We start from the raw sequence: 19,366 nt of genomic DNA, 5'->3' as shown, positions 1-19,366 counted from the left end.
CAGCTCTGCACCAGGCAGAAGTTCAACAGGTGAGGCCTTGCCCAGGAAGGGTCTTTATTCAATACACCAAGAAGTGTCAACTTGTTGATTTTTCCACAGGGCGGGAAGGGAGGACTCCGGGAGACGGGGAAGAAATATATGCCCCCCTCCCAACACCCCCTTTTGCATCCACCGATCTCTCCTGCGCAAGCTCCACATCAGGATGGCTGGATCAAAGCAAAAACATTTTGTGCTGCCCCCCCCCCCCCATGGTCACCCTGACGGCTGCACCCCAAAAAAGGTGGTGTGGAAGCCCCCTCAGAGGGCGAGCCTGCATGGCTGTCACTGGCTTGTCATTGGGGGGGGGGGGGCTGCCCCAAAGCCTGGTTCAGGAGCAGCAAACACAACCGTGGGGTGGAGAAGGGGCCCGCCCCCTCCCACCCCGTAGAAACAAGAAGAGTTGGGATCTACACCCTCCTGTCAGGAGAGACTCCTAAGTGTGCCTGCCAACCTTTCCTTCCTCTCCCCTCCCCACAACAGACCCCCTGAGGAGGCAGGTGGGGCTGAGCGGGTTCAGAGAGAGCCGTGACTACTAGCCCCAGGCCACCCAGCAGGAGTGGAAGAGCGGGGAAGCAAACCCAGTTCTCCAGAGAAGGGTCCGCCGTTCATGTGGAGAAGGAAACCTGGCCCTTCCGATGCTCTGTGAAGCACCAACTGGGGAGCCCCTTGTCTGGAGAGAGGAAGGGTGGGCGCCCTCCCAAACCCTCAAGCGGCTTTATGGACCGGCTGCCTTTGGGTCTGCTCCCCACTCTGCCGCCCCTCTGGATGAGTTCGGGCCCAGCAGTCCGCCCCCCTGCTCTGCTAGAGCCCCACTTGGCGGGTTTGGCTGCAGTTTCAATCAGCATCGGTGCAGTTTGCAGGGCGTTGGTGGGGAGGGGGCTCTGAGGGTCAATCAGTCAAAGGTGGCAGGAGGGGGGTGGGAAAAAAGCCCCTCCCCTCCCCCCGCCCGAGACCCTGGGAAGCCATAGCCCCTCTGAGTGGGCAAGACAGACCCCTCCGAGGCCTGATTCGGGGTGTCCCTCCCTCGTACACCTGAGGACAAACGTGGAATCCTGAGTCCAGGGAGGGCGGGGAGGGCGGCTGTTCTGTGGGGCCGGCCTGCCCACCCCACATTATTTCATTTTCACCTGCCTCTCTCCCCAAGGGGGCTGCTGGCACCGTCCTCCCCCTTTCCTTCCAGCCTCACAATAGCCCAGCCGGGCAGCGGGTATACATAGGAACGGCCCATTTCGTGGCAGAGTGGGGTTTCGAACTCGGGTCTCTCGCCACAACACCACACTGGCGCTTCAGCAATAACCAGACGTCCCCTCTTGCCACACAGCTGTTGGAGGCCACCAGGGAACGGAGCAGCAGGGTGGTATCCAGTAGCCCCCCCCCCCCCCAAACACACACACACACACAGAGCCCTCCCCCTCGGCTGACTGCCAGGAGAGTGGGGGTTCCCTGGAGGGCAGCAGCAGACAAATTCACCCCCCCCCCTCAACTGGCTTCCCTCCCTCTCGTCCCACCTCAGCCAGGGGGAGCTGCACAAAATGTGGACCTGGCCCTTGTGGTGTAGAAACGGGCCCTCGGATCCCCAGTCAGGCTGATGTCGGTGTGTGTGTGTGTGCCGGCTGTCCCAGGCTTCTCACAGGTGGGGCAAAAAGCCGCACAGAGGCAGACCCCACAAGTGAGCCCTCAGACCCCCATGGAAGGGACTGCGGGGCCTCTCTGCGCCCTCAGGTAGGCAGTGTGGGAAGAGCGCCGCTTGGTCAGAACAGGTCAGGGGGCCGAAGGAGAGCCCCGCCTCCAGCCCCCCCCCCCCCCGCTAATCCTCTTTTCTCCCCAGCCCGCTCTGATACCCCACGCCTCTTTCCAAGCACACCCTAATAAGCCCTTCGGCAAACACTCATTAGTGCAGCCGCACAAGCGGAGCCCCGTCAGTCCTCCCGCAGCTGAGCAAGGGAAGAGGACTGAGGGGGATCTCGGACACAACCTCAAGACTTTGTGGCCCGGGAGCAAAAGCCGGCCCCAACCCCCCCCCCCCCCCCCCCCCCGAAGTCAGAATGGGGCCCATGCAATCTGAGCTCCCTTGCCCTGCGTGGCTTAGTGGCTATGAGCGGTGCACTCTCATCTGGTGAACTGGGTTTGTTTCCCCATTCCTCCACATGAAGCCGGCTGGGTGACCCTGGGCCATCCCCAGTTCTCCCAGAACTCTCTCAGGCCCGCCTACATTTGCTGTGGACAGAAGAAGGGAAAAGGAGCTTATGAGCCACTTTGAGACTCCTTACAGGAGAGAAAGGCGGCGTATAAATCCAAACCCTCCTTCTTCTAGCGATGCCTATGAAGAAACCGGGGGCTTATGGGGAGACCGGGCCAAAGGTCCCCTGGCATTCCCTGGGGGCCTCCCACCCAAGGGCTATCCCCCACTGACCCTGCTTAGCTTCCAGATCTGGCGGGAGGGGGGTCGCCTGGGCCCCCCTCCCGAGTCAGGGCAAGGGGAGCAGATCCCGCTCTGCAATTTCCGCAAGATCTCTCGTTGTCTCTGGCGAGACCAGCAGCTTCTCATGGGCAGATTGATGGCGAGGGGGGGGGAGTCGGGGGGGAGAGCACAATTTCCACTGGAAGGCAGCCACGAAAAACAGGACGGGCTCCTTGATTTGTACTGGGAAAGAGGTTAGAGAGTTGGGAGCAGAAACGACCAGTCCACGGCTACACTGACCCCCAAAGCCCACAAGAGCCACGCTGGGGATCGCTTCTCCCAGTAACTTCCACTAAAAAGGGCGTGGCGTCCCCCCCCCCCCCCCCCCAGACTCCCACAAAGCGGCTTCTGTCGAGGTTGCAAATGCTCATTTATTTAAAGTTCTACCATCAGTCAATCAAGGACATTCATCAATCACCACATCCGGATCAGCGATTCAAGGCGGGGGTGGAGGGCAGATCCCCCCCCCCCCGGGTGGCAACGGACATCCTGGCCAGGAGCTGATCTCTTCTGGCAACTTTCTTGGCAGCCCCCCAGCTGGGGAGCTTCCAGGGAGGCCTGCAAGGCTTCTGCCACGCTAATGCAGTTCCTAGCTGTGCCTTAACGCCCTCTCTTTGGGGGGCTCCCGAGTGTCAACTCAGGAGGGTGTGTGTGTGGGGGCTCCAGAAATGCACGTGTCAGATGAAAAGACCCCCTTCAGGGAAACCGAATGGGAAGAGAAGAGGAAGGCTTCAGAAGGTGCCCCCCACCCTCCTCTGGCCAATCAGAACCAAAGCCCCTCCCCTCCCCGCTCACCTGTTACCTCCACGCTGGCTCCAGTGATGTACCTGCTCTCATCGGAGGCCAGGAAAGCACAGACATCGGCCACGTCTGGGAGGGGAGAGGGGTTCACAATGGAGGCCCCCCCTCCCAAACATTCTGCCTCCCCCCCCCCATCATGAAGTCAAGAATGCCCAGTGGCCTCAAACCCTTTCATATCCTCCCCCTCCCCCAAGTATTCCCACCCACTGGGAGTCCAGCACCTGTTACGCCCCAGTGCCATAATGTGGGTGGGGTCTTTCCGCCCTCCGCCCCCCTATTGAGGTTGGAGTCTGCTTCTTTTGGATCCTGGCCAGCTCCAGGTGGAACAAGCCCCCCCCCCCCCCGAACCCCGGTGCTCTCGGCTGCCTCACAAGGAGACCCAGGAACTGGGACTTCCAGCACAGAGGGGTGGTGGGGGTGAAGAAAGTGCTAGGAGAAGAATGGTGTGTTGGGGGGGGGTCACGTTGTGGGGGGAGGGGAAGGAAGCTGAGACACAGGAGACTTTCGGGCAGGCTCAACGCACTTGGCAAGGCCTACAAAGGCCACCCCTCCTTGACCCAAAGGGTCTGGTGACCAGCCCCCCCCCACTACTCAGATCAGGCCGCCCCCCCTGCTCTCAAGCAAGGTCCCCCCCCCCCCAAGCTGGTAAAATCTGGACCTTCTGTGGCTCCCCCCCAGACGTCCCCGAGGCACCATTGGTGCAAACTGCAAACAGAAGGAGGGGAATGAGGGGCGGGAGTGCAGATAATTGCGCTTTTACTCTGTTGCATTTTTTGCTCTTCCTCCCAGGGAACTCTTGTGGGGTGAACCGCCATTGGGTCCGCCACTTCAGCCTTACAACAACCCTGTGAGGTAGGTCAGGCAGAAAGAGAGTGCCCCCCCCCCCCAGAGCTTCCTGGGAATTTGAACCCGGATACCACCCCCCCACCCCCAGGGCTCGTCAGATGCTAGAACTGCTCCACCACCCGGGCTCCACGCTGACCTGCTCCCCATCCCCACTATGTGTAAAACAGTTTTTGCCCCCCCCCCCCAATATCTGAGAGAGATGGGGTGTTGGCTAGCCAACCCTCCCCTCCTCCTTACTTTTCAACCTTGTCCAGCACTTCTTCTGGGGTACTCTTATCGGGCTTCAAGTGGGGGGAGCCGGATTTGGATCTAAACCGGGGAGGACTGTGTTGCAGCGAATCCCGTACCTGCAGGGCGGCCAGAAAGAAGGTCACAGAAGCCAAGGTGGCTTTGGACCCCCCCCCTGCAAGGTCAGCCACGAAATAGGGCAGCTCCCCCCCCCCCCATCAGTGCCTCCGGATGGGGCCAGGAGTCTGCAATCTGTGCTCTCTCCCAGATGTTTGTGGGACTACAATTCCCATCAGCTCCTGCCAGCATTCCCTCCATTCCATCTTCAAAACAACTTTGCAGGGCTGGTTAAACCAAGAGAGGCCGCACCTCACGCCATGAGCCTCCTGGTGGGTTGACCCTCCCTCCCCCGCTGGGGCTCACCTGGCCAGCTCCCTTGGCCGCTGTCTTGGTCAGGAGCTCTCCACCTCCGCCTTGGGAGGCGGCGAAGTTCACCTGCCCCAGGTTCCCCACCTGGCCAGGGGGGAAAGAGAAGAGTGTGTGTGGGAGGGGGGAGTCCTTCCAGCTGGCCCCTGCCTGGGCGTAATGGGCTGGGGCAAGGATTGTGGGGCAGGATTATGGGGTGTCCTTTGGCAGAGCTCTTCATATGGGGTGGGGGCACGGCACCTTCCCCAACGATGCTGCCTCCATGTTGGATGATGGAGCCCCCGGGTGTCTCCGGGCTTGCTACCAGTGCTTGGGCCACTGCCTGGGTCGGGCCTCTCAAGAACGTCCCCTGCAGGAAAAGAAGAAGAGAGCCAGTCCCTCGAAAGCACCGGGCTTCACCCCCCCACACACACACCGTGGTTGCACCTCCAGGGGATGTGCCCCCCCCCAGCCCCCCCCCTACCTTGAGATTCACTCTTCTGAGGACGGCATCAAAGGCCTTCCGGCTCTGCTTGAGGAGGAATTCGCCATTCGTGGTAGATGCCGGCACAGTTTACAAAAGAGATGGTGGCTAAGGGAGTAGGTGGGTCTGGAAAAGTGAGAGGGATGTGTGTGCGGTGGTTTTTTTTTTTGGGGGGGGGGTTAGGAGCTTTGGGGACAGCCAAGCAAAAGGCCCAGAAACCCCCAAAGATCCAAGCGACGCCCACGCCTTTCCCCTGAGCAGAGAGGTTTGGCCAGGAGGAAACCAAAGGGAAGGCTCTGGGCCAGTTCTAGCAGCGGTGCCTGACCCCATCTGACCCGCTATTTAGGGCATTTTAGCCATGGTGTTGCAAGGCATGGCAGCCCGTGGGCACCCTCCCGTCAAAGGACCACAGGCAGTAGCAGCTGAGGGGAAAGTTGCCCCCCCCACCCCCCGGCCTGCAGGGGACGGGCGGCGCCAGTTCAAGTGAGAGTCTGAGTCACAAGCACAAGACAGCCTGGGGCAGTCAGGAGCATCGCATCATCCCAAACACTCTGGAGAACGGCCACCGTTCCTCCACCTCACGAACGGCGCAGGCCAGGGAGCAGGGGAGTCAAGCTGAAGGGCGGCCAGTTCGTTCAGAGTGGGGTCTGTGGCTCTCTTCAGATCCCAGAAGCTGAAGCAGGGCTGGCGCTGGGGGCTGGGAGGCCACCAAGGAGGGCTCTGCAGAGGCGTGCAAACCACCTCTGCTTCTCCCTGGGCCTTGGGAGAAACCCTCGGGGTGGCGAACCAACACCCCACCCCCCACTCACATGCTTAATTCGGCTGTCAGGAGAGCTCCAGAAGAGCCCTGCTGGGCCAGGCTACAGGTGAATGTGGCTCTCCCCACTGTCTAGCCGGGCTCCCCCTCTGCGGCAAAGACCCTCAGCCACAGGGATGCAGAGGTACACTGCTTCTGGACGTGGGAGGCTTTCTTCAGGCCTCATGGCTTGGAGCGATGGGAATTGTGGCAAACAAAGCGCCGTCCATGTGACGTTAGGGGGAGGCGGGAGGTGGGCCTGGTGCTGGGGAGCTGGCACTTCCGGAAGAGAGGGTTCAAATGTAAGAATGGGCAAATCAAGTACGCTGCTAAGGCAAGATGGGGGGGGGTAATCAAGTAACTGGAACAACTGTTTGTTTACAAGCACTCTTCTTTAACAACCGGAGTTCTGCCGGGAGTGGTGCGAACTTCTGCTGGACCCCCCCCCACTGGCAGGGGCCGCGACTCGGTCCGCGGGATCCGCATGTGATGGCCAGCAATGCCCCCCCAACTCCACCCACCCCCCCCCGGGAGAGCCGCAGCCCCTGGCTCCAGGCGCCCCACGGGCCACGCGCAGCCCCGCGAGGGGAGTGGGCAGCCCACCTGGACGTCGCGCCCCACGAGCCCCAAGCCACGCTCCCTCGGAGCAGCTCCACGTCAGACCCCCCCCAGGCCTGGTGCGGGTCTCCCTGCCGGGCAGCTCCCGCAGGGTCTCGGCCGCGCCGGCTCCTCGCTGCAGTCGGCCATTTGGCCACCAGCGCCCCTTCCCTGGCCAGGCGAGCGCAGTGACGGCGCGGCCATGCCGCTTCCCGCCCCCCCCTGCAAAGAGACGGGGGGTGGGGTCAGGTGGTGGTGGGGGGGCAGCTTCCCAGGCTTTCATTGTGACTGCGATCCAACAGGCAGCTTTGCCTTGCAACACCTCTCTCCACGGGCTCCCTGCTGTCCGTGGACAGGAAATGCGCTCACCAGCAGGGGAGACTTTCACTGCGACCCACGAGGTGGGACATTCAACAGGTGCATCTCCTTCCAATCACTTTGTAAGGGTGTCACTGATTGGCTTCCTGGCTCAGAAGTCCTGCTTGCTTTTTAGGGTGGGGAGATTCCTCCGCCCCTAAAAATGGGACCGAAAGCCCCCCTCCCTGTGCACCGCAGGGTCTCCCGGAGAGTAGGGACGCTCCTCCCTCGGGATGCACGAAGCCCTCCCCAACTATTGCCGCCCCTGGCCTGGTGCAAACGCCCCCCCCCCGCAACCTGTGACCAGCGCCAAAGACCCTGCAGGCGGCAGGAGAGAGGCAGCCATGGCTGGGGAGGGGGGGAGAGAAAGGTCCTCCCCCGAAGGCGCAGCTGCAGAGACGACAGAGAAAAAAGCAAGCCTCGCTAGGCAGCCCTCTCTGTAGCCCAAGTCTTCCTGGGGGGCAAGGAACCGGGACTGCAGGGTCTTTAGCCTGTGTATCTCCCCCCCCCCCCCCCATTATTACGCGCCTGCACCCTGCTGGGATGCTCCCTGATGCACTGGGTGAATTTCTGCTCAGCCGGGTGGCAGAAGCAACAATCCCATGGAAGGGGAGGATGCCTCAGAGGACCAGTGCAGGGGGGGGGGGGGTATCCGACCTGGCGCACGTGGGTTGGGGAGGGGAGGGTACGGGCCAGGGGTCACCTGAGGACACGGGTGCAGGAGCCCCCTCCCCGCCTCTCTGGCGCCCCCCCCGCCGGCCAGAAGAACAGACAACGAGGTGCCGAGCTTGGAAATCTGACTTTTAATTAGACGCAAGAATCGTGCTCCCCCCACGACGGCTCCCCCGCTACGCAAAATGCCCCCCAATGACGCCCCTCAACCCTACAAAAAATGCAAAATGCCGAGCTAAGCAAAAGACGTCTACGCAACACACACACACACACTCCCTGACCCCTGCCCACCACTGGCACTGCCTGCCTTCACGACTCTTTTTTTTTGGGGAGACGTCGCCCTCTCACCACATCCACTGGACACACACCCCCCTGGAGCTTAACAAGCCACAGGGAAGGAGGGGGGTCTCTGCCAAGGATTCTGGGCACACCCCTGTTGTCCAAAACCAGCAATCTCAGTCTTGGGGAAACCCCTCACCCCCCTCTAGTAACCCCCACAAAGTCTGGAAACATGATTCCTCTCCCCCACCCCCATATTTCTTCTCCTTCTTGTGTTTTGTCCTCCTGGTAATTTCCCCCAAAATACTAGGTGGGGTAGAGAATCAAGGATTGCACACACCTCCCCTCCAAACAAAAAATTACAGACTGGAATCCCTGGTGTTTGGGGGAGCAAGCTGGCCTCAGAGTCCCCCCCCATACCCCTCCCCTGCCCCCACTATTATGGAAAAGGCCTCCCAACCCGCCACTGCATCCACCTGGGACAGAAGAGCCAACTCTCTGGAGGGCCAGACTTGCCCTCCTGCAGGAAGAGGGAACGGGGGCTCAGCTAAACTCCTGCAGCGCTCTGGAATCCTCAGGCCAACAGGTAGAACGGAAGGGCGGAGACGGAGACAGGTGGGTCTGACTCTCTGCTCCTGGCAGGCTCAAGCAAAGCGGAGGTGTGGGGTGGAGGGGTGGGTGGGAGGGGAGAAGGCCCCTCCCCCAGTTCCTGGACTCACGTCCCAAGGAGGAGTGGGCTCTCAGTCTCTTTCTCTCCAGCAGGCACCTTCTGCTACTCGTACTGAGCCGATGAACACCATCATGGCCAATGCCGGGCCACTCAGCCCCAGCACCTCCAGCAGGGACTGGACGGGCTCGGGACTCCTGCAGCAGCTCCCGGGGATCACGGAGACGGTGGCCACTGCAGATGAAAGGCTCCCCTGCCGTCAGAAGGCTGGTGCAGGATCCAGGCGGTGGGTCCGCTTCCCCCACCCTCGGCCAGCAGCGAGCAGACGGTGCTCCGCCAGAGCCCCCAAGGCCGTCACTAGCTGCAGCTTTATCAAGCCTGGGAGGGAGGCAGAGAAAGGCAGTGTCAGGGGCGGCCAGGAAGGGGAGTGCAGGCCTGGAGAGGGCCTGACGGAGGCTTCTAGTCCAGCCCCCGCCCCCCTGCCCAATACAGGATCACCCTACAGCATGCCAGACTGCGGGGGGGGGGGGGGGGCTCAGAACCTCTCTAGGCAGCCAATTCCACCACTGAACTCCTCCTCCTGAAAATCCCCCCCCCCCCAATGCCCAGTCAGGGCCTTTCTTCCCATAACTGCAAATCCTACCTTCTGCTGCCAACAGGAATGGCTCCTGTCTCAGTCTAAGCTGCACAGCCCTTCTAAGAGAGCAATCATGTCCCCCCCTCAACCTCCTCTTCTCTCCAGAAAACTAAAACATTCCCCCTCTGTAGTCCCTCCCTCTTAGCCTCACCCTCCCCCCACACCCCCTGCGGGCTTGGGTCTCCTGGCCCCGGATCCTCCTCCTCGCCTCCTCTGCCTCCCCTGCTCCATCCTGCCCACTGTCCTCAGGGAAGTGGGAGGTCTCCAGAACTGCATACCTATAAACACTCCTGACCAATGCAGTGTGCAGGGAGACCATGACACCTTGGCAATTTGGATGTTATACCCCTGTTGACACAACCCAAGATCACATTAGCCTTTTTTTGCTGCTGCATCACAACTGGCTGCACATAGTGAACTTGCCTCTAAGATCTTGTTCGCACACAGGTTACCCCAAAGCTGCATCCCCATCCAGTATGCCTGTTCCTAAATTTTGTTATCCAGATGTAGACCTCTGCACTTATGCTTGTTGAATTGCAACCTTGTTCACTCCTCTGCCCACTTTTCTGCAAGTGTGTTCACAGCTCCTTTTAGTTCTGTACTCTGCATCTTTCTGGTCTGTTTGCTGCTGCTCCCAATTTGGTATCAGCCTGCAAATTTAATGAGTAGCCCTCCCAGCCTCATCTGGATCACTTATAAAAATACTGAAAAGTACTCAGGCCCAGACCCAAAGTTATAGATCCTGCACCCAAACCCCTCACAGGAGCAAGGGAGGCTGCCACATTGTGGGGGGGCATGGAGATAGGAAGAAAAGCAGGATTTGGAAAGCACTCCTCAGGAGGTTACCACGCACCAGAGACACCTGGGATGACAAGGAAGGCCAGCCCCCTCTCTGTAGCCAAAGTCTTCTTGGGTGGGCAATGTGGGCCTGTTAGGAACCAGTAGAGCTTTTGGGAAGTCAGGACATGCGGGTCTCCTCAGTCCCCCCCCCCCCCAAGGCTTCGAGCTCCTATGGAACTCCACTGGACAAAATGCCGTTGACAACTCCCCTTGGACTGCAGTTTGCCAACCACGAGAGCCGTTGGGTCCTACGTGGAAGTGGCCGCGGAGCTTCAGGAAGGGGCAGAAAGAGAATGCTGAAAATGGTGCACCACTCTGCCCTCTGGGGGAGTTCTCTCCCTCCTTCCCTTTGGACCTGACCTTGGCCTCTACTGGGACCCTGCCTCCTGCTCAGCTGCCTCCCCTCTCTGGGGTCAGCAAGGGCAGTCAGGAAAGGCGGCTGGAATCCCCTGCTGCTCAGCTCCTCTGGTGCTTGGCGCTCTGGAGGGCACAGATGACCTCCTCCCTGGCCCTTGCCCTCCTTGAAAGACTCTCTCCCTCTGCGGTTGCTCGACCTGCCGCAAGAAGAACTTCTCAGATGACCTGTGCTCTACACTGAAAGTCCTGGGAAGAGCAGGAGGCTCCACTGTGGCAACACAACAACAACAACCCTCTTAGGCAGGGTTGCAAAAGCTACTCTTCCACTTCTATGCTGCAGCCGGATTGCACCAGGATGGTAAAGTCGCCCACTTCGTGGGGCACCTCGTGCAGAAGCACAGTCAGGGGTGGTGACGGCCTCCCACGGTGCTGCCAGCCAGGAATCGAGGGCTCTCCCAACGCCAGCCCGTCTCGTGAAGTTGTGGGCAAGTCCGCTGTCAAGTTCAAGTACTCCGCAACGCCAAGCATGGCTGGGAGGGGAGAGGGAGAGTAGGACGGTCAGCTGGGTGCAAAGGCACGCCCAGCCCCCCCCGCCCAAGACCCCCCCCCCCACTCTAATCCCTCCTACTGGACTCTGGGGGCTTCTCCTGCTGCTCGAGCTCCTTCCTCCTTCGAGGTGCAGCTTTCTCCAGCTTCTGCTCCTCGGGGACCTCCTTTTTTCCTCCTCATCATCGCTTTGCATTTGGACCTTGGTGGCTGGGGATGGGCACACCAAAAATGGGATCAGATGAGGCCTCGTGGGGCTTCCCTGCTCCTGAGCACGGGGTCTCCAGGCGGAAGTCCCACCTTCAGACTCTTCGAGAGGACACCGGAGGCACCAGCTGCACAGGGATTTGGAGCATGGAGGGGCAGACAAGAACCCTGCCCCCCCCCGACCCTCCCATTCACCCCTGCCTCCTCAACAGGGGTGTGGCCAAACTCCAGATGCTGGTAGATGTCAGAGTTTAACACCCTTTCTCCACAGGGTGGCTCAGGTATCAACCCCCCCCTCTGTGCCCCCCCCCCCCCAACCCCCTGCTGGCACCTTTTCGCTTGGCAAAGAGGTTCTGGACGGCCAGACCGGGTCTTTCGGGCTGGTAGACAGTGAGGAGGGAGGCCTTGCACTCTCCCCGGGCACGCAGCTCCACCTGCCACTCTTTTTAAGAAGCTCTCTTTGTTTTCCCACAGGTCCCTCCCTCTCTAACCTCCTGCCTGTCGCCCATCGGCCACTGTCCACCCTAACGGGAGGAGGTTCTGGCCAGGGCCCAGGCTATTTCACCCACCATGGCTGTGCCTGGCTGCCTTTGGACGTAGCCTTGGACAAACTTCTTCCACAACCAGGGAATGCCACGATGCCTCCCCTGAGGGAACCTAGGAGCCCGAATTCGACATCAGTGTGGTGGGTGCTGGCGGGATCTTGGCCGGGCAGGAGAAAGGGAAGGAAGCTGCGTTACAGCTTGGCAGGGAAAACAAAGTGCAAGGATCAGCACAAATGCCCTTCCTGCCATCCAATCGACTCCTCCTCCCACGGCAGAGAGCCTTTCTGAAGTCCCTCACCATCCCTCATGACCACACACGAAGCTCTCTTGGATCCATCAGGGCCTTCCACCGGGCTGCACCCCGAAGTCTAGCCTTTCTGGGCAAGCTCCGCTTCTGTAGCCCACTCCAGGAAGGTTCCCGGGCCTAGCCACTCCCCCAAGCGATCCACTTTCACCTGCTCTCAGCTCCGCCTGCTCTAAGCCAGGCCCCCACCTTTCACCCCTCTTCCTTTTTTTGGGCCCAGCCAGTCTGCCTTCTCTCTGGCTCTTTCTGTGAGTTTGGCAGAATCTCCAGACACCCCTGTCCGCTTCAGCCCTCCCCAATCCAGGAACGGTGGTTTGGGTGGTAGGTTGGACTCCTCCCCTAAGGAGGCTCAGGGAAGGCCTTGGCCTCTTTGGCCCTGCTGCTGGACCTCTGGAAGCTTCCCACCTCCCACTGCCCTGCCTTGGATATGCTGCCCATCAGGTTCTACCTCTAGACCACTCGCTTCCTCAGCTCCCTCTCTGAGCCCGCCTATCTCTCACGGGGCTGTTGCGTGAAGATGGGCCATATCTCTAGAGGAAGTTGGGCGGTAGGGATAAAACCAAGGAGGCAGCTCTTACCTCCTGGCAGGTGGAGAGTGTCCGTGGGCGGGGGGCTTCGGGCCTCCGCTCACGTGGGAGCGACCCTCTCCTCCTCCGGGATGCGAATGTGGGCTCTTGGGGGGAGGCAGGGAAGGGAGCGGGTCAGGGAGGGTGGGGGAAAAGACCTCCCTCCCCACCCGGAAGCCCGTGGGCTCACCCAGCTGCGTGCAAGGGATGAGGTGCAGGAAGAAGCGCCCCCCAGCAGGCCCTTCCCCCGAGGCGGCTCAGCAGCAGCTTCTTAGGAGTGCCTGGTGCTGGGAAGAGTTGGACTCCACCGGGATGAGGAAGAGGATGCAGTAGGGGGCCGTCGCTGATGAGCAGAGGGGTGGCCCCCCGACGCCTGTGGGCAAGGAGGGAGAGCCAACAGCACGGGGTGGGGAGGGTTGCGTTTCACGGCAGCCAGTCGCTCCCTTTCCCCCGGGCTCTTGAGTTTGAACCCCTCCTCAGGAGCTGGGAACGCCAGCAAACGGCCTCCCAAGTAATCTTCTGATTTGGAATTTAAATTAAAAAGCTGGAGGGGTGGAAATCTGCCATGGCTTCCATTGAGGCTGCTAGAAACTGCCTCTCTGCCAGCAGAGCCCTACAGACCCAGATGCTGGAAAGAAATGGGGCGACACACCGAGGCTGGATAAACAGGGGGCCGACCAGGCCAAACCAAGAGAAGCATGGGCAAGGAGAGGAGCAGTGGTGAGCATAGTGGTTAAGGAGCAGCTGCACCCCCCAACCTGGAGGAACCGGGTTTGATGCCCCTGCTCTGCCACTCTAAGCTGTGGAGGTTTATCTGGGGAGCTGGATTAGCTTGTGCACGCCAACACACACTTGTGGCCCAAGCACCCACCTCTACAGGGTGTTTGTTGTGGAGGTGGGGAGGGGAAGGGAAAGGAGGTTGTCAGCCTCTGTGAGTCTCCTTGCAGGAGAGAGAAAGGGGGATATAAATCCAAATTCTTTTCCTCTTCTTTCCCCTGCTGGGAAGGAATTCTTCCAGCCGCATGGGAGGATGTGCCAGGCCTGCTCTCTCCACAGAGCCACTGAGGGAGCCCCCCCCGCCACCTGCCCAGACCCATTGAGGTAGTGCAAGTACAGCTCTGCACTCCAGTCTGCAGACGGTGCCCATAATGCTAATACCAGGCTTCCACGCCTCCCCCAGACACTCACGTAGGGTCCACAGTTGCACTGCCTCCAGCCTCCTCCCTCCCCTCACAGGTGGCTTCCCCAGGAGTGGCTTCTGGCTGGTTGGGTCCACCAGCCCCGTGGGAGTGGCTGTGAGAATCGTCGTGGGAGTGGGACATGGTTGTGCCTGCGGTGGGGACTTCTCGTGGGAGCCGGGTAAGCCTCGTGTGGAACGTGGCCGTGCAAGCAGTCCATGATGGTGGGAGCCATGTCCATGGCTGTGCCCATGGTGAGGGATCCTCGTGAACATGGTGAGTGGCTGTGTCCAAGGATGGGGGTCTTCGCGGTGCATGGCCATGCCAAATATCCTCGTAGTCATCATGAGCGTGGCATGTGGCCGTGGTGCATGTCTTCGTGAGAATGCCCGTGGACCGGTGGAAACCCTCGTGCAAGGGAACAGACTCACGCCAGCATCGCATTGTGATCAAACAAGGAAGGTGCCTGCGCGGCAGAGCTCCAGCTCCCCGCAGCCACCTGTGCACGGCCATGCTTCTTGGTCTGTCAGGAAAAAGGGAGAGTCACTGCCCCAGAACACACCTGCCTGTAGCCCCACCCCTCTGACCCTGGAAGACCCACGCAGGGTCCCAACCCTTCTGGCCCTGCAAAAACCATCCCATCTCTCACGAGGAGGTCCCTGTTGACTCTTGTGCGGGTAATTTTGTTCCTTCTGGAATGCCTCCCCACCCCCCCACCCCAGCTGGCAACCTGAGTGACGCCACTCTCCTCCTGCACTTGGCTGGACCGGGAAAGCGAGGAGTCTCCCCTCAAGTCATCCAAGCTAAAAATCCCAGGTGATGTGCTTCTGACCAGTTCCCCTTCTTGCACCCCCGCCGCCTCCCCAGGTCTATATGACGTCCTGTGCCTCCTCTCCCAGCCCCCCCCTCAACCAGCCCAGCTCATGGTCGGATCACGCCCACTGTTCTCTCTGGGCCAACCCTGCAAGGCTCAGTGGCATAGATTTGAGAGCCATGATCCAAAATGCGTGGTCAGCTCAGAGGGCCAAATGTTGGCCGGGTCCAAGCAGGAAGCAGCGCTCACAGGCTGGACGGGGCAGAGACCAGCGAGAGGCAGGCCAAGGGCAGCGTGCCCAGAGGAAGCAACCCCCAGGGCGCCCCATTTCCTTCCTGGGCCTGGCCACGGCCCACTTGGCAGGGGCAGCAGAGCTCCTTCTCTGCGGTGGCCCCCTCTGGAAGCCTGTTTGCCTCAGTGGAGCCCCTCGTGTCTGGGGGCTCTGGGCAATGGCTGGGAGGTGCCCATTTCGCACGCCCCAGGACTGGCCTTTTAAGTTGGAAAGGGTGTGTGTGTGTGTGTGAGGATGATGATGATGAAATAAACACTAAAGTGGAGGAGAGAGATGGGGGGAAAGGAGAGGGAGGAAGGCCAGCCCCTCCCTCCCTCCCCCCCCCCCCGGGAGCCCCTTCGCTCCATTCCGGCCCCCCACTCTATCCCAGCCTCTATGGCCTCGGAGGTCCCAGGGGGCCTCTCTATCCCCCAACTCCCGCTCTCTATGGCCGAGGGGGTCTCTTCCCCCCCCCCCCCCCCCCACGCCCTTACGGTCAGATCCTCACCCCCTTTCTCCGGGATCCGTTAGCTCCGGCTCAAGCCTGACGTGGCATCCCGGCCCCGCCCACCTGCCCCCAAACCTCGCGGGAACTCTCCCTCCCGCCCGGCCCCGAAATCCAGCCCCCAAAACGGAGCGCTCTTTGCCCTTCCTCGAGATGGCGCCGTCGCAGTTGGCCTGCCCGTAGTAAGGATGGCGGCCGACACTGGCCCGGCTGAGACTGGAGGGGGAAGGGTGAGCCCCGAGAGCCCCGCTTGCCCTTAGCAAAGATGGCGGCAGCCTAAGAACACAGCGCCGTGGGCACCCCGCGCCGCCATTTTGCGTAAGGGCAAAGCGGCCTCTGCTCTTGAGCGACTATTGCGAGGCCGCTTGCTCTCTGCTCAGGCGGAGCTCTCCGCCCCAAAGCCAGTGGGACGGCGGGGCTTCCCCTTCGGTACGTGGCGCGGCGTGTGGTGGCAACCGTGGCGGCGGCGGGCATGCCCCCTTCGCGGTGCATTGTGGGAACCCGCCTGCTGGCCGAGGCCTCCCGAGCCGGAGAGAGGGGCCGGCCTGCCCACGCGCGGTGGTGCGCGACGGGCGCTCCCTGCGCAGAGTCCCGCCTGCCCAACCGCCGCGTCCCGCGCGCGGTGGCTGCTGGGAGTCTGGCCAAGGCCCGAGCCGAGGAGGTGGGAGAGCGGCGCGGGTGCATGGTGGGTGGGTGAGGCGCTGGCGCAGCCGTGGGGAGGGGGGCCCCGGCCGCGGCCCGCGCGGTGCATCGTGGGTAGAGGGGCCGAGGCCGCGTCGGTCGGTCGGTCGTGGTGGGTCGTCGCCCGGCTGCGGCGGGGGGAGTGAGGGAGCCTGTCTGCAGGTCCCCCCCGCCCCGCCATGGGAGACTCGGCACCGGGCCGCACCGGGAGGCGGGAGCAGGCGGGGGTACGAGGGCAGGGCGGGGGAGGGGCTACCTCCGGCGGGCACGGAGACCCCCCGGAGGGGGCCCAGGGGAGCTGGCCTGGAGACACCCCCCCCCGACAGGGACAGCCCCCCAGCAGCAAGGGCCTTGGGTGGGGGGGGGGGGCCGCTTTACCAGGGTGACCAGACCCCCCCCCTCACAGGCAACACGCCCCGCCCATCAAGCAGCTCTGTGTCGGGGTGGGTGGGGGGGGGGGTGCGACTCGAATCTCTATGGCTGGTCTGTCGGGGGAGGGGGGGGGTCCGCTGGCATCTGCTGTTCCTTCCGTTTCACTGCGGGGCTTCTGTCGAGTAGGAGAGGCAGAGGAGCCCCCAGGGTTTGTTCCTGCTTGGCGGGTGGATCCCATCCAGGCCTTGCGCCTGGCTGATGTGCCTCCAGAGCCAGAGCCCCGTCTGGCAGCCCATGCCCAGGGATCCCGTTAGGTGGCCAGGAGGCGCCCCCCCCCCCCCGCAAGTTCCCCTTGGCTCTAGGGCAGTGGTGGTGGAACTCTTGGCACTCCAGATGTTATGGGACTACAATTCCCATCAGCCCCTGCCAGCATGGGCCACCATTGTAGGGGGGGCTGATGGGAATTGTAGTCCACAACATCTGGAGTGCCAAAGGTTCGGCCACCATGGCTCTAAAGGGCTCACGACGGGCAGGGAGTGGGTCAGCTGAGGGTTTTCGTGGGTCGAGTAGTCTGGTCAGCTTTTGTGCCACGCAAGAGAGGTGCATCTCACTGTGACCCGCTACTCCAAAGATGCCGAAGGCCGGAGATTTGGGCAAAAGCGTGGGGAGCCAAGTGCAATGACCAGTCAGTCAGACGTAACCCGGAAAACCCGGCCCAAGCAGCCAGTGAATTCCCAGCCAACGAAGAAAGCCTTCAATTATGCAAACAGGCAAAAGCTCCCAGCAGAGGGAGCGTCCCCTCCCCTGGCGGGTCCCCTGCCCTACCCATAGCGAAGGAAGCAGAATGGCCATTGACGTATTGGAGCAGTTGTTAAGATGCCTGTGCTGTGCCAGCAAACACAGAGCCATCTTGGGGCGGGAGCATGGTAATGCTAGCTGAATTTCCCCAAAAGGCCTTTTAATGTGACAACTTATGTCCTGTCATCATTTGGAACATCTCTTTCTCCTTGACTGTGGTAGAAGGGTCGAGATGCAAAGGAGGTGGAGTGGTGACCCCAAAGTGAGACAAAAGGGTCAAAAGGGGTGATCGCTTGACCTTTAAGGGGATGCCCACAGTGACAAAAGGGTTATCGCTTGGCACTTGCTTTGGTATGTTCGGGGCATGCTCACTTGTCACCTATGAAGCAGCCATGACTGATGGAGGGGAGACCAGTCCTTGCCTTTTGCTGTCTGGAGGTGGCGAAGCCCGGAGACTCGACCCTGGAATTTTGCACCTCACAATGCAAAGGCTCCGTGGCTGTGGCAGAGGCCCCTCCCCGCAAGCCACCAGGGACAAGGTGTGGAATTCTGAACATCTTGATCCCAGAGCAACAATGGCAGAGTCCCTCTCCTGAGTTCCAGGGCTCTGCTGCTTTCCATCTGGAAACGCAACTTGGCTGCTTTTGGAAGGGGAGAGAGTTATAAAAAGGGTCAGGAGACTTCTCTCTCTCTCTCTCTCTTCTTGGAGCGCCAGGACTGCGAGAGCTAGGTTGCAGTTGTGTGACTTTGCATGCAACTCCATGGCCTTTTGGTTGCAGCCTTTTAGGGTTTGCTGAATTTATCTGGAGTTTCTTGGAGGAGGAAGTGATCTCTTTGCGCGTGCTGGGAGCAACATTCCAGGCCATCTTTGGGAAGTGAGGGCTTCTCTGCAGAATAGTCTCAATCCCTGGAGGATCCCAGGAGGCGTGATACAAAGGTGGCTGGCACTTTCCTTTTGGCGTGAATTGCTCTAGGTGTGGGAAGTTGGCTACCTCTGACTTCAGGGAGTGTTGCTCTTCAGTCCAGCTACATGGATAGACCTCTCTCTCCACGGATCTGTCCAGTGCCCCGTTAAAAGCTCTTCTGTGCCTGTGGAGCACTGCGGCACCTTCTGGCGGCAAAGTCCACATTTTAGGCACTTTCAGCTGTGTAAAGGAGTGTTCCCCTTGTCCGTCTCCTCCATCTACTGCCCACCAACTTTATTGGATGCCTCCCTCTGAGTTCACAGCAAGTTCTCCCCTGTCCGGCTCTCCCATCGCCCCTTTTTTGTTGCCATCGAATCACAGCCAATCTTGTGACGCACTCCAGTGGGGAGTTTTCGAGGCAAGAGATGTTCATCGAGTTGTTTGTCGTGGCCTGCTGCCAATGATGTTGTCATGCGTAACGCCCTGGCGTTCCTGTGCGTCAATCCTATAAGCGCTGCCATTTTCCCCCCTTAGTTGTCTCTTTTCTAAGCAGAAAGTCCTGAGCTTCAATCCCTCTCTCCTGATAGGAAGGAGGAGGCTGTATTCGCTTTTAATCATCTTAGGTTGCTCCCTTACGTTCTTTTTTCTAGCTCTGCAGTATCCTTTTTGAGATATCGCTTCTAGACCACTGAACATGAGTCAGCAGTGTGATGCTAAGTGCCAAGAAAGCCAATGCTGCAGTTCTGGGGTCAGTTATCAATAGAGAGTATAGTGTCTAGAATTAAAGGGATCTCTCTCTATTCTGTATTGGTTAGAGCCTCACCTGGAATATTGTGTATTGCAGTTCTGGAGGCACTGCAATTCCAAGAAGGATATTGGACAAGCTGGACATGGGTTCTCGAAAGACGAGGGGCAACCAAAATGGTCAAAGGTCACCTGGAATCCATGCCCTACGAAGAGAGTAGCCTCTAGGTAGCTGAGGGATGTTTAATATGATAAAAGAGACTGGTTGAGAGGTGACATGATAGCCATGTTTAGATATGTTGAAGGGATGTATTTTGCATGTATTTGCATAGCTTTAAAAGGTGCTTGGATAGATTTATGGAGGAGAAGATCGATCTTTGGTTCCCAATGCTTGATCCTCCTTGATCTGAGGTTGCAAATACAGCCAGCAGACCACAGGGTGCTTTTCACGGGGAGCAGCAGCA

General features: G+C 60.3%; 2 protein-coding genes across 2 annotated transcripts in view; one reads left to right on the top strand and one right to left on the bottom strand.

Moving 5' to 3' along the window:
* Nucleotides 1-19,366, bottom strand: part of LOC125428777 (zinc finger protein OZF-like) — a 798,123-nt gene that overhangs the window by 44,151 nt on the left and 734,606 nt on the right. The gene's annotated exons all lie outside the window — the stretch shown is intronic.
* LOC125428596 (zinc finger protein 345-like) overlaps nucleotides 1-19,366 on the top strand; it is a 320,997-nt gene that overhangs the window by 213,834 nt on the left and 87,797 nt on the right. The window lies entirely within an intron of this gene.

This window comes from Sphaerodactylus townsendi, linkage group LG03 (genome assembly GCF_021028975.2).
Source record: "Sphaerodactylus townsendi isolate TG3544 linkage group LG03, MPM_Stown_v2.3, whole genome shotgun sequence".
NCBI lineage: Eukaryota > Metazoa > Chordata > Lepidosauria > Squamata > Sphaerodactylidae > Sphaerodactylus > Sphaerodactylus townsendi.
Note: the sequence above shows the minus strand (reverse complement) of the source record. Positions and strands in the feature narration are given on the sequence as shown.